This window comes from Asparagus officinalis, chromosome 1, assembly GCF_001876935.1.
Source record: "Asparagus officinalis chromosome 1, Aspof.V1, whole genome shotgun sequence".
In the NCBI taxonomy this organism is placed as follows: Eukaryota; Viridiplantae; Streptophyta; class Magnoliopsida; order Asparagales; family Asparagaceae; genus Asparagus; species Asparagus officinalis.
Genome location: NC_033794.1, coordinates 31,956,801 through 31,966,702, shown reverse-complemented (window position 1 = coordinate 31,966,702; position 9,902 = coordinate 31,956,801).

The window sequence follows — 9,902 nt, the reverse complement described above, 5'->3', positions numbered from 1 at the left end:
TGTAAATTGGGATGGGCTAGTAATTGACTGGCTGGTCAAAAGCCCGACAGTAACAGCTGTAACCAAGCTTTTATTAATTTTATTTTGCCTGGCTTTTGTTTATCTCTAAAAAGCAGGAAAAGAAGCCAGACTCTTATTTTATTTATTTTCTTAAGCATGGACTTATTTTAATACAGAAAACTCAGGTAATTCAGATTATGAGGAACTGCACTGACACAAAGGTTCATTTTGCCTCCACGAGGCATTTAATCCCATTTTTTTTATTTCTTTAATTATGATTTCCATGTGCTTTTGCTTTGGAAAAATCTGATCTGAGCATAGTTTTACTTATTATCCAACTTAAATGTGAAAACAGAAGAACAAAAGTGAGAGTGAAATGATAGTTTCAAAGGAAATTGCCGCATATGTTGTTTGGTTAATCATGCCCAGTTGTATTTCAATATTAGCTTTTACATTCCAGAGCTCCAGTTCAAGACCGTTACTCTTTGAAATCCTAGTTTTGAATTATTTCCGTCCAGTATATCTTTTCAGTGAGGTGTATTTTATGGGAACGTTGCCGCGGCTAGCTGTGGATGAAATAAAAAGAAATTGGTCCCCGTGACACGATAAGATCTGAACAACATAATCCGAATAGATTGACGAAGAAGATGATAACAATGATGTTATATTGAGCAAGATGCTTTGTTCTGAGTCGGTCTCTTGAAGGGATAGACGATTTTTGCGTAGTTGATCGGTCAATTTGCATTCGGCACGAGAGCCGGAATAATATAAATTATAACTGATCAAAAATTAAGCAGATATTTGATAAGCGAACTAATCGAATATAGCCATGGTTAAATTCTATATGTTTAAGAATTCGAATGCTAAAAGTTATTTGTTTACTATTAAATGAATTGCCAAATCAAACATAATCAAATAGTATCTCGAACGATATACGGACCATTTGTTAATTATTTGGTTTATTTACACCTCTAACTCCTCGGGTGGCGTATAACCCAGTGTGGCTACTTTGCAGTGCGTTTTACATTTATTCTTGGTTTTCATCAGCTTTTCCTTTCACTCTAAGTAAATAAAAATAAAAAAAATTCTAAACTACTTCCCCCTAAACATTTGACTATGGACTTACATAATGCCCTGATTAAAGCAATATACACTAAAAAGAGAGTACTATTGATACTTCACGAAAGAAGGTAAGTTAAAAATGCTACGTAGGGTTGGTCACTTCGTCCAAATAATCGAGCAAGACATTCCTCAACGCCATAAAACCTTTATCTCGCATCTTATGATAATAATCTACGGGCCATGAATATGATTGGATGTGGGATCAAGCGCCCCTTCCTCCTCTCCGCCGCCAAAAAGAGCGAAGGGGTTCTGGATAGCGACGCGCTGGCAAAGTCCCTTGCAAGTTGAAATCTCTGCTTGCTTGACAACCAACAACATTCAACGATTTATTCAATTGTAAGCTGAGAGGGATTCAGTTCATAAGCTCTTGAAAGGGACTTGTGTTTTCACACCTCGGTCCAGCCTGTAAAGTTCATGTATTTGGTCACATGATATAGCTCGCAAAAGCAAAGTGAAAATAGTGATCGATAAGGAAATGAGTGCTGTCACATGGATATATTCTTTGAATATCCCGTTTCAAACGGGTAAAGGCTGTAGGTGCTCTACAAAGAGCTATATCACATCAATAGGAGAAGACCATTGGCACGAATCACTTTCTAAATAAGAGAGGAACAAATCACTTCCAAATAAGAGGGAGATGACACTAAATAATTTTCTTTTGGTTACTCACGCTCCTCCTATTGGTGTGGTGTAGTGCTGATGGGGCACGTCAGAATTTTTAGTAAAACTAATATGAATAATTGATTTTTTGTATTTATTTGAAAAAGATAATCCTTTTCTATGGTAATTGGTAAGGGATCAAGGAAACCACCAATATAGGATAGGCTCTATTTTATTCATTATGGCCTCAATTACTTGAGTTTTAAAGAATCACCTCTATGTGTCATTCCGTCAACATGCAACCACCTATCCTTCCCAATTTTTAGAGATTTTAGAATAAAGAAGAATTAAGAGACTGATATCAGAAAAAAGAAACTCTTTTTCGAAAATGAATTATTGTGAGTTGCAATTCACAATCTTACATTTCATTTCCTAATATAAAATAACAACACACCCAGAAAGTACTTTTGGCGACCACTTGTCACACGTAAGTTTAAGGAAATTTTAACTTCGGACCACCAACAAATACTTGCTTGATACGAGTTCAAACTAGCTTGAACAAACTAGTGGAACCAAAAAGTGGTTCTTGGACCACTGTTGGCTAGCCAACCAAAGTAGCTCGGTTCTCTTTTCGCACAACATGGAAATAGCCACCATCGCTCTCCCCCTTTTTTCGAGTGACCGCTCTCCTTATTCAACTAAAATGTTCTCTATTAAAAATAAAGAGAACCATTAATTAAACCAACACTCTCATCTGTCTCTTTTGAACTCTCATCGAGCAAAGCCACATGACCATCCTATGATCTGTTTGGTAGCAGAAACATCTCTGAAGCGAATAAACGTCTTCAAAAGAATCACATTACGCTCACGGAGAAAAATTAAAGGGCGTGAGTGGAAATTTTTAGTTTTAGAAGTTTAAAAACATCCTTTGTCATTTATATGAACCTTATGGGGCCGGGGTTTTCTGCAACGCTCACATAGTTACCCTTATTATTTGTTTTACCCAATTTATAGATAAGGATTGGTATTTGGATCTGACAGTGGCAAAACGTAATATTTGGATTCTTTATCAATCCTAATCTTGTGTTTGGCTCAGAAAAATTTTTATGGATTCCAAAATCTATAAAGGTGGAACAATAGCGATGTTTTATGGAAACCCAAGTCAGAAGTTCACGCGAGGAATTGCTCAAAAAAGCTGACAGCGGTCCTTTCTCTTCGTTTTCAAATTCCATATCTTCACGAGCACGAGCCATAGATCTAGAATCGGCAACTCCCCCAATTCTTCTCCCTCCTCTTCCCAAGCTTCTTCGGGGCTCCCCTCTCGCTGTTCTTCGATTCATGATGTTGGTGGGTTCGGTTGGTGGATTTGGCTTCATCACCTCTTCTCAATCTTCTTCGCCGTAGATATTGGCTTTGGCTTCTCCCGCGACCCTTTATCCCGCCTCATCTCTTCGATTTCTTTTTCGAAGACGAGGCTCGACACTTTGTTGGATTTGGTGGGTTTTGTGGGCCTGTTCCGTCCGGTGGGGTTTGTTGGCTTTGGTGGGTTTTGTGGGTCTGTTCCGTCCGGTGGGGTTTGCTGGCAACGTCATCAATTTCTGAATTATTCCCTTGGCAACTGAAGGTATAAAACATTTTCGCCCCAAAATGTGATCATTTCATTGTGCTTGCTCTGAGGAAATTAACATTGGTAGTAGAAAGTACTGGTTTTGAAATTTTATTACATGTCTAATCTCTCATGAAACAAGGGTTTTGGTACATAGTTGATTATTGTTTTTCGGTTCTCTAGATTTTTTGTTATTGCAGTCCTTCAAATGATTAAACCATGGTATGAAAACCTTAATTATATTTGTTTGATCATCGTGCATGCTTAGGGTGCAAAATATGAAATAGTTGTTTTACTGCTTGATATAGATTTGTGGATATGTAGATATATGGTTTTACGATTTCAATATTCTTATTAGTTATTTAACTATTTTTAATCTCCAAACATTATTACTATTAAGTTATAAATATATGCTAATTTACAATTGGATGTAGACGGATAATGTAGATGAAGAACAATTGAAGAGGATGTATGCTAATACAGTTGTGTCTGCGGGTCATAATAATAACCTATATTCTGAAAATGCATGCTAAGTGCAAAACAATTTCATCTTGTACGAAGGAAGAAAAAATTAAAAAAAAATTATTGCAGAGAAGCTCACTTCAATCGTGTATTGGAAGGCTATAGTGGTAGTTGTCGGTCTTATATTACAATGACCGAGTACCTTTTTAAACTTGTTGAGGTATTGAAAGCAAACTGTTTATTAAAGGATACCAGACATGTTCAAGTCGAAGAACAGCTCACTATATTCCTAAGTATAGTGGGTCATAAAACTAAAAATAGAATAATAAGGACTGGGTTCATAAGATCGGGAGAAACAGTTAGTAGGTATTTTAATAAAGTCCTACAAGTAATGAATGAGTTACGTGATCGCTATATGAAGCAAGCTCCAAATGAGATTCTTGCAGAGATTGCAAACAACCCAAATTATTTTCCTTACTTCAAGGTAAAAATAATACATACCCCTCAACATATGTTTTAAGTAAATAGGTATTTTATTGAATATTTTATAACTTACATATTTTTATAGGATTGCATTGGTATGATAAATGGCACACACGTTGATGCAGTGTTACCCAGTAACCTAGTTGCCCGTTTTAGAGGGCGAACAGGTGTGACACAAAACGTCCTAGCAGCCTGCACCATTAATAAATTATTCACCTATGTCTTAGCTGGGTGGGAGGGAGCAGCAAATGACTACAGGATATTACAAGACGCTTTGTCTAGACCACAACCTTATGAGCTTCGAGTTTATGATGATATTAATTCTTACTTGTTCACATTTAAAAAAATAAATAAATACTTGTCAATAGTGTGATCTTAAGATATTGTTCTATTTAATGTAGGTAAATATTACCTATGTGATACACCACAATGCCATGATTCATATCCCTATATCGCGGTGTATGATATCATTTAAAAGAGCACACTGGTATGACACCAAAGAATAAAAAAGAGTTATTCAATTTAAGGTATTCATCTTTAAGATTAAAAATTGAATGCACATTTAGTATATTGAAGAACCGATTTAAAATTCTATCGGCGAAGCCAAATTATTCATTTCTCACTCAAGTGGACATTGCACTTGCGTGTACCGTGTTGCACAATTTCATTGCTATAGAAGATCCGGATGATGATATTTTAAATGAAAATATAGAAATTGATGAAGATAATGGGGAAGTGGCAAATGAAGACGACTCAAGTGTGGTGGATTATACTCAAACTAGGACACAGTGAGAGGATCGAGACGAAAGAAATGACTGGAAGAAGGTACGAGATCAAATTGCTTGGGCGATATGGGTGCATTATTGTGCAAAGTATAATGGTGGTAACACAATGGAAAGTGGATTAACTTAATGTGTTATTTGTTCTATCTCGATGTAATAACTTGTCTTATTTTCTTACTGTTCGCAACCCATTTTAATATTTCTTAGCATGTACTAAACATTTGGGTTTATTGCTATCGGTTTTTGAGCTTGTGTAGCTCCTTGGTTTTGGGGTTTTTGCTGTCAGGTGGAGCTTGTTTAGCTCTTTGGCTTTGGGTTTTTTTACCATCAAGTTTGTGGAGCTTGTGTAGCTCCTGCGTTTGGGTTTTTTGCTATTGGTTTTTGAGCTTGTGTAGCTCCTTGGATTTGGGGTTTTTACTGTCAGGTGGAGCTTGTTTAGCTCTTTGGATTTGGGTTTTTTGCCATTAGGTTTGTGGAGCTTGTGTAGCTCCTACGTTTGGGTTTTTACGCTTTGTCGGTTTTTAAGCTTGTGTAGCTCTTTGGCTTTAGGGTTTTTGCTGTCAGGTGGAGCTTGTTTAGCTCTTTGGCTTTGGGTTTTTTGCCATCAGGTTTGTGGAGCTTGTGTAGCTCCTACGTTTGGGTTTTACGCTTTGTCAGTTTTTGAGCTTGTGTAGCTCCTTGGCTTTGGGGTTTTTACTATCAGGTGGAGCTTGTTTAGCTCTTTGGCTTTGGGTTTTTTTGTGCATTTTTTCTGCTGTCGGTTTTGATCTCAAACATTAGGGTTATGTTGCTATTGGTTGACATGTGGCTGAAGCATGATGTGCTCCATAGTTGATATTTGGCAATGATGACGATTAGCGTTTATTGAGAATGCAATCTAACTTACAGTGTTTATTATATTCAGATGAGGCAAAACGTGATGAGATTGCAGCTTACATTGAATTGACAATGTCTAGGCGAGACAATCCATCATTAGAATGTAATCTGCAATAAACCTGTTAGTTATATGTGGGGCATTCAATTTTGACAAGTTGATCTATTCTTGAGCCATACAATATCAACTAGAATTTGTACTCAATTCCAATAACAGTTTTCATTATAATATCAATAGTTTTTGCAAGTACAAGTACATGGCATGCGATTTATAATAATTAAAATAATACAAAAAATTGCTAATAAAATTACTAAAAATTTCCAAGCTAATAGTTGATTTTCGACAAGTCTCAATTCTTTTTTCATCCTCTTTGATTTCAAAAAATATTTATCTCCGTACCTATTTTCTTTGACATATTGGTTTCCTTGGCTGCTTATTTCTCCTCTTTCATCAGCCCATTCGAAAAAATTACATTCTTTATTTGGGAATTTTGCACACCCCCAGTAACACATTCCCTTATTTTTATCATTCTTGCACACTTTCATGGGTGTTCGGAGATTGTACTCGCAACAAACTTTATAATTTTGGGTGTATTCTTCTGATATCATATTGATGTCGGGAAGGCATATTGCAAACAATGAGAATTTATAAATTGGTAAGAATAAAGAATGCATTAGAAAAATAAGCCCTCAAGTTAAATTTATAGCCTCCAAGGCTTTGGAACTAACCGTTGCTGCAATGTTTCAGATTTGAATATTGAACTAGCCATTGCTACCGTGTTTATCCAAAAAAATTCTTATTCCAAACCAAACTAGAGATTAGGAATTGGAGGGTTTTTATAAAGTTTGAATTATATTTTTCCGTGTTATGAAACAAACATAGAATGTAAAAAAAAGAGATTTCATGAAACTACAAACTTGTCTTATAACTTTTTATGCAATAGGTTGGAATCCATAAAAAAAACCGGATTCCTAATCCTATTCTTGTCCAGTAGTGAAAACAAACACCGCCTTGTGAAGACAGCCAACCCATCGAAGAGTTTCCCCAACCGGAGACAGCATCTTTTCAACCACATAATCCCGCCGTCGACGGTCAAAGGTCAAACCCCCACTGCAGGTCAGCAGATCCAGAAAAACCCAGCCAGCAATCGGACCGTGCACCGCGATGCACGAGACGCGCGGTGGCACAAACCGTAAATGCCTCCAACTCCCAAGGCCATTTCCATCGACTTTTTAAGACCTAACAAAAAAGACAAGTAGCAGGTCAGTGGTAGGCAAAAGGCGGGCCTCCAACGTTCCTCCCCTTCAAATCCGCAAATTTCCCGATTTTTTTATGTATTAAAAAAATGGAATAAAGTCGTAATTTTTCTTTTCCAACTCTGCCCGTCTCTTTACTAATAAATTATTAAATTAAAACAATACAAATTTCGAGCTCCCACGATTAAAATATTCCCTCCTCTACGAAATTTCAAAAATATCTTCCATCTTTATTGCCATTAATTAATTAATTACTAATATTATATTTTTTATTATTATTTGTTATTTCCATTTTATTTGCTTGCTCTTTCCTCCCCATTTCAAAGCCTCTCTTTAAATCATCAAAACCTTGTTCGGCCGCCGACCGAATTACGGTTTCCCGACCGCCGGGAGAAATCAGGGTGTTTCTATATACAAGGACCAAAAAAAAAAAAAACCACCCACATCAAACGGTAAAATTCCTTCTGTGTCCCTGACGGAGCTTCAGCACCGCAGCTCGTCTCACGGGGCAGCTAGCTGAAGCCCTAGAAACCTTGAGCGCGAAATCGGAAGGCGTAGGATCTCTAGGCTCCCTTGACTGCCGATCTAGCGTCTGTTGACTGTAAAAAGGAGCTTTTCTAGGGTTTTTAGGGTTTATTTATGAGCAATGGAGGAAAGAACAGAGTCAAACAAAGTAGAACAGGCGACGACAGCGACGCAACAGAGGGAGGAGGATCCTCGCATCCTACGAGAGGCGGACTCCCTCCGCCCATCCTCCGTCCTCCACCGCCTCCCGCCTTCCGCCAGTCAGAGCTCCGACCGGTGATCACGTTTGGCGGCGGCGGTGCGAGCCCACGGCCGGCGTGGCCTCGAGCGGCGCGTGGTGGTCCAGCGCGAGGACCGGTGAGACAAAAAGAGGGGGGAGGCGAGAACAGTACGGCTGACGGTAGCAGTGGTGGCGCCGACGAGCCGAGGCCGCAGCCGCAGCGCTGAATCCGATGACCGATCTGGCTTTTCCGGCGGGGGAGTACGGCGCGCGTCGCCGCAGTGTTTTCGGCATGAAGAAGCGGCGGTAGAGGGCGGCCAGGTGCCGTCCGTAGCAGCTATCAGCAGCAAACCAAGTTTGGAAGCTCGAGGCTTAGGTAGTTCTTTTGCTAATAAGCCTAAGGTTCTATCTTTTTGCATAAATTTGTTATAGAGCTTTGCGAATTTGACAGTTAGCTTCAGGGTCTTGTAGGGTTTTGATATAGAGTGCGGGTTGTTGGATATTTTGTTGAGTTATGGGACCAACTGAGTGACAGTAGGGTTGTCACTCATCAGATCTCTGATGAAACGACGGTTGATTCTTGTCAAGAAAGGCAATATTTGGGTGGGGTTAGCTGTGATTGGGAGATTCGAATCTTGTTGAGTCACTTTTTTTGGGCCCAAACTCGTGTAATGTGTATTATAGTGAATGGATAATAACGTCATTCTTAAGATATCTAACCTGACTTAGTGGATAAGTTGCTGTGCTTCTAACTTACTACAAATAGTCTTCGCTGGGGATTGAGTCGCTTTTTTGCTTCTGATTTTTTTATCAGATGATGTGACTTCAATGATGTGAATTTTAAATGCTTCGTTAGATTCTTGTATCTTGTAGGGTCCAACTGAATCTTTCTGCTCGCACGGTATAATTTTCACTATTCACATCTGATCTAACTTGTTTAATATAAAGAATATGACCGAGGAATTCGGATACTTGGAAGTCTTGTTCTACAATTATTTTCCCATTATAAATGCAGTTCATACTTCATAACATGTTTGTAATGATGCTGTATTAATTGCAAGATGCGAAATGGTTGCATATAAGTCTATCTTGCGCCAATTTCAGCCTCATATCTCACTGTTGCCAGCTGGTGAAATATCGGCTTGCAAAACTTAATTGACATTTCATTTGTAATCTTCCCATACTTTAGTTAGATGTTAGACTCTAATATGTTTACTTCTTTTTTGCTTTTTACCAATGTATGAATTAGAAGATGAACATTTGGATCCATAATTTGGCGAAATGACAGTGCACTTCTTCTGAGCATTACTCATGTATCAGAAGTAAATTTAGCGTATCATTTTAATGACAAATACTTAATGCATTTGTAGTTACCATTAGTTGGTCGTGTCATGTATTATTCCAATTAACCATAGAGTGGTTTATTTTGAAGCTTGAAAGCATTAAGGAAATCAGATTCTCTTCGTGGATATCAGCACGAATACCTTGATTTTTATTTTATTTTTGATTTAAGAGCATAAAACAAGGAAAACTGCCTTTCAAGATGTCTACTTTCATGTTCTAACTTTGTGTGGACCACTTTGTAAGGAAATAGATTTGTGATGATTTTCATAGCTACAGTGCTGTTGGATCTGCTCTCTTAAGATAGTTTTCTATTTAGTTAGTAGTTTGTTTTTAAATTTTGAAATGTGGTCTACGACGTTTAAAGCATGCACTGCCACACTTAGCACTGTTTTTATTAGCTAACCAACCTAATAGGTTTTTAGCTCTAAACTCAAAATCTTTTTTTTTCCGGTCGATTCTGTGTTTGAAGGTGATAATAGAATATCATACATTGTCATTCCCTTCAACGATCAAAGTATCTTCAAGATGAACTTGTCATTGGATCCATTTCATGTAAAACTACAATAATTACCTTGGACGTATCAACATAGAATTCTCTCTCTGCTCGCGGTCGGGAGTCCGCTGCGCC